The following is a 13313-nucleotide window of genomic DNA, read 5'->3' on the forward strand; positions in this document are numbered from 1 at the left end:
CAAAACCAAGAAAACGTTGGATCGCCTTCAAATTGGTAGGACGAGCCCAGTCCACAATTGCCTGAAGCTTCTTAGGATCCATTTGGAAGCCCTGAGACGAGATAATGTATCCAAGAAAAGAAACCTGTGTAACCTCAAACTCGCATTTCTCCGGTTTTGCAAATAACCGATTCTCCCGTAATTTCTGTAGGACCAGCCGAACCTCGTTTCTATGAGAATCCAAATCTTGGGAAAAAATCAAAATGTCGTCTAAATAAACGACCACAAACTTGCCCAAAAATTCACGAAGAACATCATTTATGAAATCCTGAAAGACGGCAGGAGCGTTGGAGAGACCAAAGGGCATTACCAAATACTCGTAATGCCCGGTCTGTGTACTGAATGCCGTCTTCCACTCATCGCCTTCCCTAATTCTCACAAGATTATAAGCGCCCCGGAGATCAATCTTGGAAAAGATGGTCGCTGACCGTAACTGGTCAAAAAGTACAGAAATCAAGGGAAGCGGATAAGTATTTTTTATAGTGATTTTGTTGAGGGCACGAAAATCAATACAGGGCCTTAGGGTGCCATCCTTTTTCGCAACAAAAAAAAAAACCCGCGCTGAGTGGAGACTTGGATGGGCGAATGAACCCTTTCTTCAGGCTCTCCTGAACATATTCATCCATCGCCTTAGTCTCAGGGATGGATAAGGCATATAATCTACCCTTGGGCAAGGGAGCATTGGAAATCAAATTAATAGTGCAATCGTAGGGGCGATGTGGGGGAAGACAGTCAGCCTTTCCCTTTGAGAACACATCCGCAAAGTCTTGATAAGGGGGTGGAACCCCAGAGAGGGAAAGAGACGCCACTAAGACTGGAGTGTTAATACATTGCTGGGAACAACTGTGACTCCAACGAGCAATTTCACCCACGGACCAATCAATGGTGGGATTGTGTCTTACCAGCCCGGGGTACCCTAACACAATGGGAACGACTGGACAAGATATGAGAAGAAAACAAATTTTTTCTTTATGGAACAAACCCATGGTCAATGAAATTAAGGGGGTCTGAAATGAAATTGCCCCGTTGGGCAAGACACTCCCGTCTAACCCACGTAAGGTCACCAACCCATGGGTGAGATGGGGAATCCCCAATCTTTTAGCAAGGGAGATATCCAGAAAGTTTCCAGTCGCTCCACTATCAATAAATGCGGTTCCGGAAAACTTATTATCACCGAAAGCAATACAACAAGGAACTAGTAGTGAATCGTGAGAGGAAAAGAGCTGTAGGCCAAAGTGAACCCTCTCTTTGTTCACTTGGCCAAGGCTTTTACTGGCCTATTAGGGCAATTCTTGAGAACGTGTCCCTTGTTACCACAGTACAGACAGAGACCGGAACTGAACCGACGGGCTCTTTCTTCAGGTGAGATGCGAGTAGCCCCAAGCTGCATAGGCTCCTCGCCATCCTCTGAAACAAGAGGGACAAATGGAATTGGCCGAGTAGAAACACCCCGCTCAGATCTCCTTTCACGGAGGCGGCGATCGATTCTGATAGACAGTTCCATCAATTTGTCCAAAGACTTGGGTGTTGGATACTGAATGAGGCTGTCTTTTATTGCCTCCGACAACCCGCAGCGAAACTGACTCCGTAAGGCAGGGTCATTCCAACCGCAGTCGTTTGCCCAACGGCGAAACTCCGTACAATAAACCTCCGCTGGGTCTTTCCCCTGTCTAAGGGCCCGGAGGTGAGTCTCTGCAGAAGCCTCCCTGTCAGGGTCATCATATAATAACCCTAAAGATGAAAAAAAATTATCCACTGAGGATAAGGCAGGACTATCGGCAGGAAGCCCAAAGGCCCAAGTTTGGGGGTCCCCCTGTAGTAAGGACACCACAAGGCCCACACGCTGGGATTCGGACCCTGAAGACAGAGGTCGCAACCGAAAATATAACTTACAACTTTCACGAAAATTAAAAAAGGCTTTTCTATCACCCGAGAAACGATCGGGTAAATTGACCCGGGGTTCAGGAACCTCAGGTTCTATCGGGCATAACCGTTGTTCCTGAGAGGCAACCTTTAAGGACAGCTCTCTAACCATTTGCGTTACCCCTTGGAGCTGGTCAGCAAACGTCTGAGTGTTAGGGTTCATAATAAGTGAAATCCAACCACACAAACAAAATAAATGGCTGTACAAGGCCTATAATACAACCTGTCTTTTAGGCCGGTTATAATGTTAGGATTGACTGAGGTTTGTGCACTAGTGCACCAGGGAGAAGGGAGTGGGAGGTCAGGCGAGAGCCCGTAGCTGTGACCGCTGTTTAGGACGGCCACGGCGAACCCTACACTCACTCTGTTGAGCTCCTCAGACAGATGGCAAACCCCTGCAAAAGCTAGCCTTCACCTGTTGCCGCCGCGTCCGAAGGAGCGAGTTATGCCCGCTCCAACCCCGATGCAGCTAGGTCTATGTACGGACAAAGGGCTTGCAATCGCCAGAGGTAGACACAAAAGGAAAGAGACTAACTACCAGGCCTAAGCTGATAATAACCCCTATCTGCCGGCACCTGGCCAAGAACGGGATTGCGACCCAGTCGCAAACACCAGAGAGAGTAAAGGGAATCTCCACGGTAAAACCACAGGAGGGGGAGCGAATTCCCAAAACAGGAATACAAAGAAACGCCCTGCCTACAGAAAGACTAAAAAGAGAATGAATGAATGACAAAAGAAGTGGAACCTGGTAACCACCAGGAGGGGTGACAGGCCAGACCCACGGCGGGGATGAGGCCTGAACCCACAAAGTAACCCCACAGGCAGGTCAGACAAGTATGCAAAGAATAGCAGACGGAGTAAAGAATATAACCAGGCTCCACTGGAGCACTTACGTAAATAGGGAAGGTGGAAGAGGATCCACAGGCGAAGGGTGGAGAAAGCGCCTGGACAGGACTGCACCTTGCAACAACCAGGAATTGGGTCAGCAGACGAGACTTCCAGGTTAACAGCAGACTGGAAACCAGGGAGGCAGCAGGCACAAAGGGGAGCCTCTGCCAGGAGAACCAGGAAGCTGGAGTAACGCTGGGGGACCAGGAACAGCTACCCAGAGCTATAACCGGCGTCTGTATGCAGCAGACGCCGGTCTTTTATTTGAAACAGGCGCCCCTTCATTGAGGCTGGCGTCTGACGTCACCTGGCGCCGGGCGGAAGTCCGGGTGCGTTGCCTAGCAACGCCCCGAAGCCCGGCGTCAGATTGCAGGCTGGGACGTCGCCTAGTGACGTCCCCCGGCCTGCTGTTGAACACGCCCCCCGCCGACCGTCCGGAATCCCCAGTATTCGGACGGCGGCTGTTAGAGCCTCGCTGGGCGGTGAGCCTGGCGCTGCTGCGCTGCCCCCGCACCACCGTTCGCCCGGAATCCCTGGCATCCGGGCGACGGTGTCTAACAGCGGCTTGAATTAAATATTAACCTAAAGTTATAACTATTAATAAACCAAAGGTTCTTAAAAGATATCCTTCATAGTTATGACTGTGGACCCTAATTGTTATTTAAAAGTGTTATATAAAATGTAAACTAAAGTTTCTCGGCTCCTGATTGGCCACTAGGCGTCCAATAGAATTCAGTCTGAGGAGAGGCGCCGAATATGAAACATCTCAGCATCTCTCCTCAGCGCGATGCAGAGACAGCGGAGACAGCGGGGACCGGCGACAGCTTCAACATTACCTGGATTACGTCGGATCAAGAGAAGACTTCTTCAGCGCAGGACCAGGTGAGTAGGATTTCCTTCCACAGCTCCAACATGGATTTCTTCGGACCCAGACACCGCCATGGACCTGGAGGACGACACGGACCGTCGACATGGACCTGGAGGACGACGCAGACAGCCGACATGGACCTGGAGGACGACAGAGGACATCAGGACCAGGGCTACCTACGGGATCAAGAAAGGTAAGTATCAGTATGTATGTAATGTGTGTATTAAACTTTTATTTTCATTGTTTCAGTGTGTTTATTGTACTATTTTTTTAACTGTGGAACTACAAGTGCCAGCGGGCCCTTTAATGCCCAGCAGGCTGGGACTTGTGGTTCTCCAAGTCCCAGCTTGCTGGCACTTGTAGTGCCACAGTAAAAAACAATAGTTTCATCTTTTTTTTGACACCATAATCAGCTCGATGCCCACCGCCCAGGGGCATCGAGGACAGCACCAGGCTTCAGCCTGGTCAGGTAAGTCCTGGAGGGGGGGGGACCCCTTTATTGGGGGGGTCCCCACTCCCCCAGGGCCCCTGGCCAGGCTGACTGGTCGGTAGGGTTAATGCTTTGGCCGGGGGGACTTGCATAAAAAGTCTCCCCCCGGCTGTGGCATTACCCTGCTGGCTGGTTTTGCCTGGGGCTGGTTCTTAAAATACGGGGGACCCCTACTCATTTTGTCCCCCGTATTTTGGGAACCAGCCCCAGAGCAGGAGCCTGGGGCTGGTTGTTAAAAATCGGGGAACCCCTATTTGTCGGGTTCCCTGATTTTTAATTACCGGCTCCAGGCTCCTTCAGCCTGGTGCTGGTTTCGGCTGTGGGGGGGACCCCACGCCGTTTGTTTTTTTTATATTTAATTTTTTTTCTATTTTTTTACACTGAAGCCTGCACGGATCTGACTGATCCGTGCAGACTTAAAGCAAATACGACAGGAAAATGGTGTTCTATTTTCCTGTCGTATTTGCGTGGGTGTTTTACACCACTAAGCAGCCGTATTATCCATACGGCTGCTTAGTAAATCAGAAACCACCATTCTTTTGAATGGTGATTTCTGTCGTATCCTATCGATGGTGTAGACATTCGTATTTGTAAATACAAATACGAATGTTCCATCTTTAGGACTACGAATTGTTGTATTTTTGGGATTGTAAATCCCGAAAATACAAATTCGTAAAAAAAAGGTGTATTTCTGCCTACGAATACACCTTTTTTCTACGAATCCATTTTGGTAAATGTCCCCCTTTGTGTCTATAATGATAATAATAATAATAATAATAATAATAATAATAATAATAATAATAATAATAATAAAAATAATAATAAATGTATAAATGTGCTTTTATATATTTCAGATTTCTTACACACTACTGAAGTTCACGTGGAGAGTCTTTTGCCTAAGAGAACTTTTATCCGAGATTTGAATGGAAGAACAGTTATTTTAAAACGTGATGACACCCTTTGGGCAAAACCCCTAATAAACGGTGATGGAAAAGGTCAGTACACCTAGAAACAGAGCTGGGGGCATTACTAGAACTTTGTGGGCCCCATATCAAAATCTCGAAAGCCACCAACTAGCCTCAGGGAGTGAGAGAAGGGAGCAAGAGGGATAGACTGGTAGGGACAGAGAGACAGTAGGAGTGAGCAGAATAGACACTAATTGATTATAGAACAGGACTGGGTGGAGCCGGTATAGACAGATAGACGGATGTGTGGATGGACGGATGAGGGAATGGGTAGAAAGATGGATGGACAGAACACCACATGAGGCCATAGACAGATGTTGGCGGCATGGACGGACATATGGACAGACAGAGCAACATATGGGGGCATAGTTGGACGGATGAATAGAAGGGAGATCTCTACTGAGTCCTAGAAAGTTATGGAAGAGTAGAGCCTTAGGTGCATTTAACTGCAGGCCACAACCCGATTCAGAGGTGGCCATGGGCCTGATTTGGACCTGTACACTAGGTTGTGTCTACTTGTAGCCTAGAGAACAGGTAAGCGCCGCCCTGCCGAATGCCATAGCAGGTATAGAATGTGTTTTTAATCCCATTTCAGCTAAACACCAATATTAATTCTCTAGTACACGGTATGTTTCACCCAACAGACAGATTTGCTATTAATCTACTCAGGGATCCAAAGAATGCTGTCACTTTGGAAGTACAGGACAAGTATGTATCATGCACAACAGATGAATCCAGAATTGTGAACGTGATGGTGAGTGCTCTAAATTGCTCAAAAGTCAATAACGCGTATTTCTTATTTATTAATGATTTGTCAGAATTAGAAAAAAAGTTATATGATAAGGAGGGCGCACAACAGGATATAGTAAAAGCAATTACCCCACGTGACAGGATAAAAAAGATTTATTCACATAAATCCAATTACCCGTGTAACCAGAGACATAAAAATATTCGACTTAAAATAAAACAGTGGAGGGGTGAAAATCAGGACCTCAAATATGGGGGAAATATGGGGGAAAATAGTGGGGATCCCCTGTTTTTTAAGTAACCAGCACCGGGCTCTTAGACTGGACTGATCATTGAATGACTCTAGGTTGAGAGTCATAAGGTCGACCACTATTGGTCGACAGATAAAAGGTCGACAGGGTCAAAAGTTTGACATGTATATTTTTGACTAAATTTTCAGCCGACAAGTGCTGACAGGCGATATTTCATGCCCTACCATCCACTAGGGCATGGAGGGAGAATAAAATAGTGTGCCGAGCACAGCGAGCCATGCGAGGGGATGCAGTACACGTAGACAGTGTCCATGTCGACCTATGTCGACATAGACAATCTAAAAACACGTGTCAACCTATTCCCATGCCAACCTTTTTGATGTCGACCTTTTGACCATGTCAACCTTTTTGATGTCGACCTTTGGACCCTGTTGACCTTTTGACCCTGTCGACCTTGTGACTGCCGACCATTAGTGGTCGACCATATGATTGTAGACCTAAACACTGTAGATGCTTTATAACATAACCTGTTGTGGACCCAGGTGCAAAAATATGGTTTGGGCCTTCCCAACACGCACACAAAAAACACAGAGTCTTTTTGTTTACTTCAAATTTAAAGCCAATTACACATTATGCCACACCGAATTGCCACTTACACATTATGCCACACACCGTAATGCTGTTTACACATTATGCCACACAACATAATGCCCATAACATATTATGCCACATAAGTGTTCTTACCTACATGCTTGTTGCCAGGTGTTACATGCTCCTTGCCAGGAGTTAAATGTTCAATGCCAAGGTTTAAATGCTCCTTGCCAGGGGTAGTTACAGGCTTTTTGCCTGGGGGGATTATATGCTAATTTTACAGGTGCGTTTACATGCTCATTGCCAAGAGTAGTTACATGCTTGTTGGCAGTGGGGATTACATGCTCATTGACATGGGGGGGGGATTACATGCTTGCTGCCCGTGGCGATTACATGCTCCTTGCCCTGGGGGCATTACATGATCATTGCCCAGGTGGGATAACATGCTGATTGCCAGGTGGGATAACATGCTCATTGCCCAGGATGCAGGCGCACGTCGTCCCAGCACTTCCAGAATATGCACTTCCAGGTACACATAATGCCTGCAGTAGCAGCGCTGTTTCCATGTATAATGCCCCACAGAATGCCCCCAGTAGTGCCATTTACACACAGAATGCCCACAGTAGTGCCACATGCATAATGCCACCTGAAGTGCCACTTACATAATGCTCCCCATAGCACCACACACATAATGCCCCCATAGTGCCACACACATAATGCCCCCCCCCATAGGGCCACACGCATTATCCCCCCCCCTAGTGCCATTTACACACAGAATGCCCACGTTAGTGCCACATGCATAATGCCCCATAGTGCCACATACATAATGCTCCCCATAGCACCACATACATAATACCCCCCATAGTGCCACAAACATAATGCCCCGTAGCACCACACACATAATGCCCCCCCATAGTACCACATACATACTTGCCCCCCACAATGCCACACACATTATGCACCCCCCCCATAGTGCTTTATAGACAGTGGAAGTCAGCAGTGCTGCTGCCTATACTGTATAAGATCTTGGGTACTTGTGGAGTATCACGGCTCCCACGATGTCCATCGCATGCTAAAAAATCTCATCGCATCGCATGCAATAAAATCGCATGCGATGCGATCGCATGCGATTTTGCACTGAAATGCATCCAAATGCATTGAAATGTGTAGCAAACATGTTAAATGTCATTTTTCAGAGTGTACCACCCCCACTATCAACGCCAACCCGAAGCGTGGCGAGCGCAGCGAGCCCGCGAGGGGCGGCGGTACGCGTCCTATGACCTTTTCATACCCCCACTATCCACGTCGGCATGGAGTTGAGAATAGAAAGTGTGGAGAGCGCAGCGAGCCCCACGAGGGGATGCGGATACCTTCACAAGTGTCCGCGTTCCGCTCGCCACACTTTCCATTCTCAACTCCACGCCGACGTGGAGAGTGGGGGTATGAAAAGGTCGTAGGACGTGTACTGACGCCCCTCGCGGGCTCGCTACGCTCGCCACGCTTCCGGTTGGCGTTGATAGTGGGGGTGGTACACTCTGAAAAATGACATTTGGGGGCATTTAACATGTTTGCTACACATTTCAATGCATTTGGATGCATTTCAGTGCAAAAACGCATGCATTTTTCAAAAAATAGCTAAAAACTGGTAAAAATCGCATCTCATCGCATGCCATCTCATGCCACTACATATGGCATGCGATGGCATGCGATGGGAGCCGTGATACTCCACAAGTACCAGATCTTGCACAGCTGGGTCAGAGGAAGTAGCAAAGAGCTGGAGCTGGCAGAGTGAGGGGGGCTTAGCTGCCTCTGCCATGGGGACAAAGCTGCCACTGCCGGGCAGAGGGGAAACGGAGGCACCGGGCGGCGGGGGGATGGAGCTCCAGCTGCGGGGTGGATGGAGGACGGAGCGGTGGTCGGAGATCCCGCTGCTGAGCGGAGCTCCCACTGCTGGGCATAAGGGGGGGTGGTGGTCTTGATGATGGGAGTCGGGACTTGGAGCCGGGCAGAGGCAGGGACGGAACTGCTGGCTATAAGCAGGAGCTAGTTGCAAGAAAGTTAATCGCACAAGATCAGAATGTCAGCAGAATATTTTAATTAAATTAGAATGACCCCCTAAATAGTACACATAAAATTTAACCTTTATTTAATAATAAATAAAATTGTGAAGTATGTAAAAACACACAAACAACAAATAAGTGGGACAAACACAGTAGGGATGTGGTTTTAAAAAATAGCAGGTGTGGGCGTATTCTATGTGTGCCTGTTAATTACGCTTTAATTAAATAACTCCTATTATCTCACTTGTAATACTATAACAAGTGGGTTTCAAAGAATCCATATAGTTGCTTTCCAGCAATAAGATAGGAAAATTAATTTGTGTAGATACGTCTTATATTGTTACTTATATCGTTGCCATTTACTGTGTCGAATAAAAGATATTATTGGTTTTGTATGCACTGCATAAGCAACAAATGTTGCATGGGGGAAACTGATTTCACTGGTAACTATTTATGTATGCGAGATCCACAGGAAAATATATTTTACAGCAGTAGACAGAAAGTAGGTTTTATCATCACCTCTGTGTCCTTTTAGACACCATTAACATGTTGTTTTGGACCCATGTTTGTCACATGTGTGTTAATACACGATTTATCGGCATAGGCGTGTATTGTAGCCTGCAAATATATTATTAGTACCCCTATGTCTAAGGATTATCAATTCACATATATCTTATGCAGGAGAGTCATATAATGGTCCTTTCAACATGTATGGTTAAAGGATTTTAGCTTCACTCTTTTAATTACTTTAATAAAGCATAGTGAAAGGCAGTTTATCCAATTTGTGCAACACAACATATAAGCAGGAGCTACCTGATGGCGTCCCATGGCCGCCGCACAAAACATTTTTTTTTTTAATTTGCGGCATGTGTGCGGACGGCAGCGGGCCCCATTACCTCCCTTGGGCACTGGCAGTACTTCCGCCCCTGACTCTACCACTGGCCCTGTCTCTGCCTAATGGGGGGGAGGGGGGTAACCTCTGCATGACCACTTTAAGCCCTGCATACAGCACACACATACTTACCCTATCCACTTTTATCCGATGGAGCGGCTCCTCTCCCGGAAGGGAGTTATTCCTACTGACCTTCGTCATGGGGACTCCGCTCAGAGCTTCCATGGAGATGCCTACAGCCAATTAGGCCTGAGCTGAGTGCGGTGCTTGTTCCAAAATACAGGGCACCCCCAGTCTTTTTTGTCCCCCTGAATTTTTGGAACCAGGACTGGTCCAAGAGCCTGGTGCTGGATTTTTATATACGTGGGATCCCCCTTCCCCCATATTTGGGGAACCAGGACCGGGTCAATGAGCCCGGGGAAGGGGGGGGAGGGTTTCATTTAATTTTGTGTTTGGTTCTGTCAAACTCACCAGGCTGGACCCAGTCTACTTATTTTGCAATTTTTGGTGATGTTTAGGATGGGATTTGAAAAATCCTATTACATATGAGAAAACATCTGGATGTGATTAAGCAGGAGGGATTTTTTCGACATTCAAAATATGTGATTTTGACCGTTTTTTTGCACTTTACCAAAAGTAGCATTTTACTATATTTGGCCCCATGTGTGAATCGCACATTAAGAAATTATATAAACATGTATATTGCAGTTATTGAATAACCAATGATGGAATTGGACTGTTGTTTTCTGAGCAGATGAATTCCAATTGGATCTCTATTATGCAGATCTGTAAATAAAGTCTTCCATCTGAAATGACCATAAGATGCAATGGTTAGGGAGACCTAAGTAAAACAGAGACAGTGCAAATCAACCTTTACAAAAGGATTTAATATGGGTTGCACATACAATACACAGAAGTAAAATAGCGCGGATATATGTCCCAAGGTAAACTGCTACAAGTGGGAAACGTACCGGCAATGTAGATGTCATGCAGTCTGTTCCAGGAAATAGTGTCACTGTTAGGCAGGCAATGAGGGTCCATGGTCAGAATCATGAAGCACTGTCCATGTCCACATCATTTTGGCTTAATAAATAGGCTGAGCCTGAGTCAATAAAAAAGTAAGAGCAATACTGATCCAGAGCCATCTTGGTGCTATCTGGAGGAGCTGAGAACCTTAGCGGTAAATGTATTGTATAAAGGATCTCCTGAATTATAACAAATTGTAATGACCTCTTAAAAGGTATTTCCAGGTGAAAAAGGGTGTGGCATGACTGGCCAATGGTCGGGATCCCGATGGCCAGTATACTGACATCAGAATCCCGGCCGCCTTTACTCCGACAGGGGTGGTGGCACATAAAAGCCCCTTATGAGCTCAGTGGACCCTCACAAGGGAGAATAGCTCCTGTTGGTTGGGATCCCGACTGTCGAGCAGTTGAACAGTCAGGATTTGGCCCCGGTACACTGACCATTGTGATCCCGACTGTCGGCGAATCACCTGGCACCCCAATAAAAAGTGGGAACTTGTTCTAGTGCTTTGATGTACAGCATAGGATTTCTTATTACTTTTCATTTTTACTTCTATTCAGTGAATGTAGGAAATAATTACACATTCTTTGTTATTCTTACTTAGTCCCCTGGAAAGAAGATTCCTGACTTCAATGACCCTGAAACAAGACACTTCTTTTTCTTCATTAAGAAAACTGGCAAGGGCCTATCATTTGAGTCTTCTACAAACCCAAACTGGTTCCTTAGCACTAAAGCAGAAAAGGAGGGTCCTGTAATCATACAGCCCAAAACAGAGGAGCAAACATACATTATGGACTTTAAATTTGATCTCCCGATTGATTTCCAGACCAGGTCCAGGGTACAATTGACTCTGACTGTGGCCCAAAAAGCAAACAGTAAGTTGGCAGTGTGTAAATTATGTCATTATTCCAAATGCATATTAGTTATACTGATTAGCTTTCCTTATTGTTGTGGCAATGCTGGGTTGGATATGATAAAATCACTCTCCGGATCTGACTGTCAGAGGCGCAGAGATGTTTCATCCTCTGCGCCTCTACTAGAATGATTTCTGGCCAATCAGGAGCCGACTTTCTTGGCTCCTGATTGGCCACTAGGCGGCCAATAGAAATCATTCTGAGTAGAGGCGCAGAGGATGAAACATCTCTGCACCTCTGACAGTCAGATGCGGAGAGTGCCCGGAGCGCCAACATGCAGAAGATTACCTGGACTACGGTGGACCAAGAGAAGACATCTTCACCACAGGACCAGGGAGGTTATTCTGGTTTGGGCGGCTGGGCCGTAAGCATACGTTCCGGGTTTTTTTTTTATCTGCGCATGCGTACCTTCCGCAATGCGCAGGCGCAACGACTCCACAACGCTCACGGACGGGTCTTTCCGTGCGAAAAAACCTGTCCGCAAGAGTACGGTCATTGTGGGCGGCATAGGGGCGTGTTGAGGGGAGCGGCCGAAATAATGAGGGAAACTGGGCGTAAACATTGGCGTACACGGGGGTGTGCACAAAAAATGTACGCTGCTACTACCGCTCGATCGGCGAAAGCACCCTTCATTTCGGACACAAAACAGGCGGATGCCAACCGCCACCTCAGACCACCCCTACAGATACCGCATGAGAGCGGACGCCTGGGTCTGCTAATTAACGCTGATTACTACTCAAACACATGCACCTGAATGTAATAAGCAATGCTGCAGTCTATTAAGTCCAAACCATTATTTCACTACCTGCAAGCCACACACAGCACTCAAACACATTGGAAGCATATCTTTCTACACTTCTCTACATGTAAAGGTTGGTTTTATTTAAGGTAAGAATCTTTTTAAGATCAGCTTATATATGCTAAGGTAGGTATTTCTAAAACATTTGTACACAATCACTACGTGTTTTCCTATGCTTTACACAGCAGCAAACTCAATCTACACACGTCGACATATGTCAACGTTTTCACTTTAAAACAAACATATGTTTTGTATTTATGATACAAATACATAAACCACATCTAACACCTACAAAGGATGTTTCTGCAATGTTTTCAGCCCATGCCCACTATTTTGCACACAATCTTTGTATAGCACCCAAAATACATTACTGTACCACTTTCTGCTCTGCTATGAATTTAATTTTACTACACTCTGGATGTAAAATGTCACCAATCACATTATTGTAATCACATCTCTTTAACAAACGATTCCTACATCTGCTTATGACACTGAGAAATCATTTTTATGAAAATGTGTTAACATGTTTGTTTACAAGCAATTTCATCATGTTTGTTCGACTCACACATCTTTAACATACCTGTACCAAGACATTACTGTTTTTTTAGGGAGGACACATCTGCATTCCTACACAAATGTACATTTTGATCCCTGTTTGCCTACCTCACCCACTCCATGACGAGAGCATTGTTCTGGACCTGCTTTTACCTACTAATGTTGGAGTTCCCTCACCTGCACAGAAACTGCTTTCTCACCTATTAAGTTGCTCTGCACATGTGCTGACACAAACTAATTAGCTGGGAAAAGTTGGATATGAACATGTGAATGGCCATGGAGAGGGTTACACATAGGAAACTTCT

At 46.2% G+C, this 13313-nt stretch overlaps 1 long non-coding RNA gene across 1 annotated transcript; it reads left to right on the forward strand.

Annotated features, from left to right (window-relative positions):
* The first annotated feature begins 5083 nt into the window (after positions 1 to 5083).
* LOC146072605 (uncharacterized) lies at positions 5084 to 11609 on the forward strand. Its single transcript, XR_014473212.1, has 3 exons — positions 5084 to 5203; positions 5818 to 5927; positions 11345 to 11609. It is a non-coding gene; the product is annotated as an uncharacterized LOC146072605 (long non-coding RNA).
* The last annotated feature ends 1704 nt before the right edge of the window (positions 11610 to 13313 follow it).

The sequence above is a fragment of the Crinia signifera genome, chromosome 4 (genome assembly GCF_055691185.1).
Source record: "Crinia signifera chromosome 4, ASM5569118v1, whole genome shotgun sequence".
Taxonomy (NCBI): domain Eukaryota; kingdom Metazoa; phylum Chordata; class Amphibia; order Anura; family Myobatrachidae; genus Crinia; species Crinia signifera.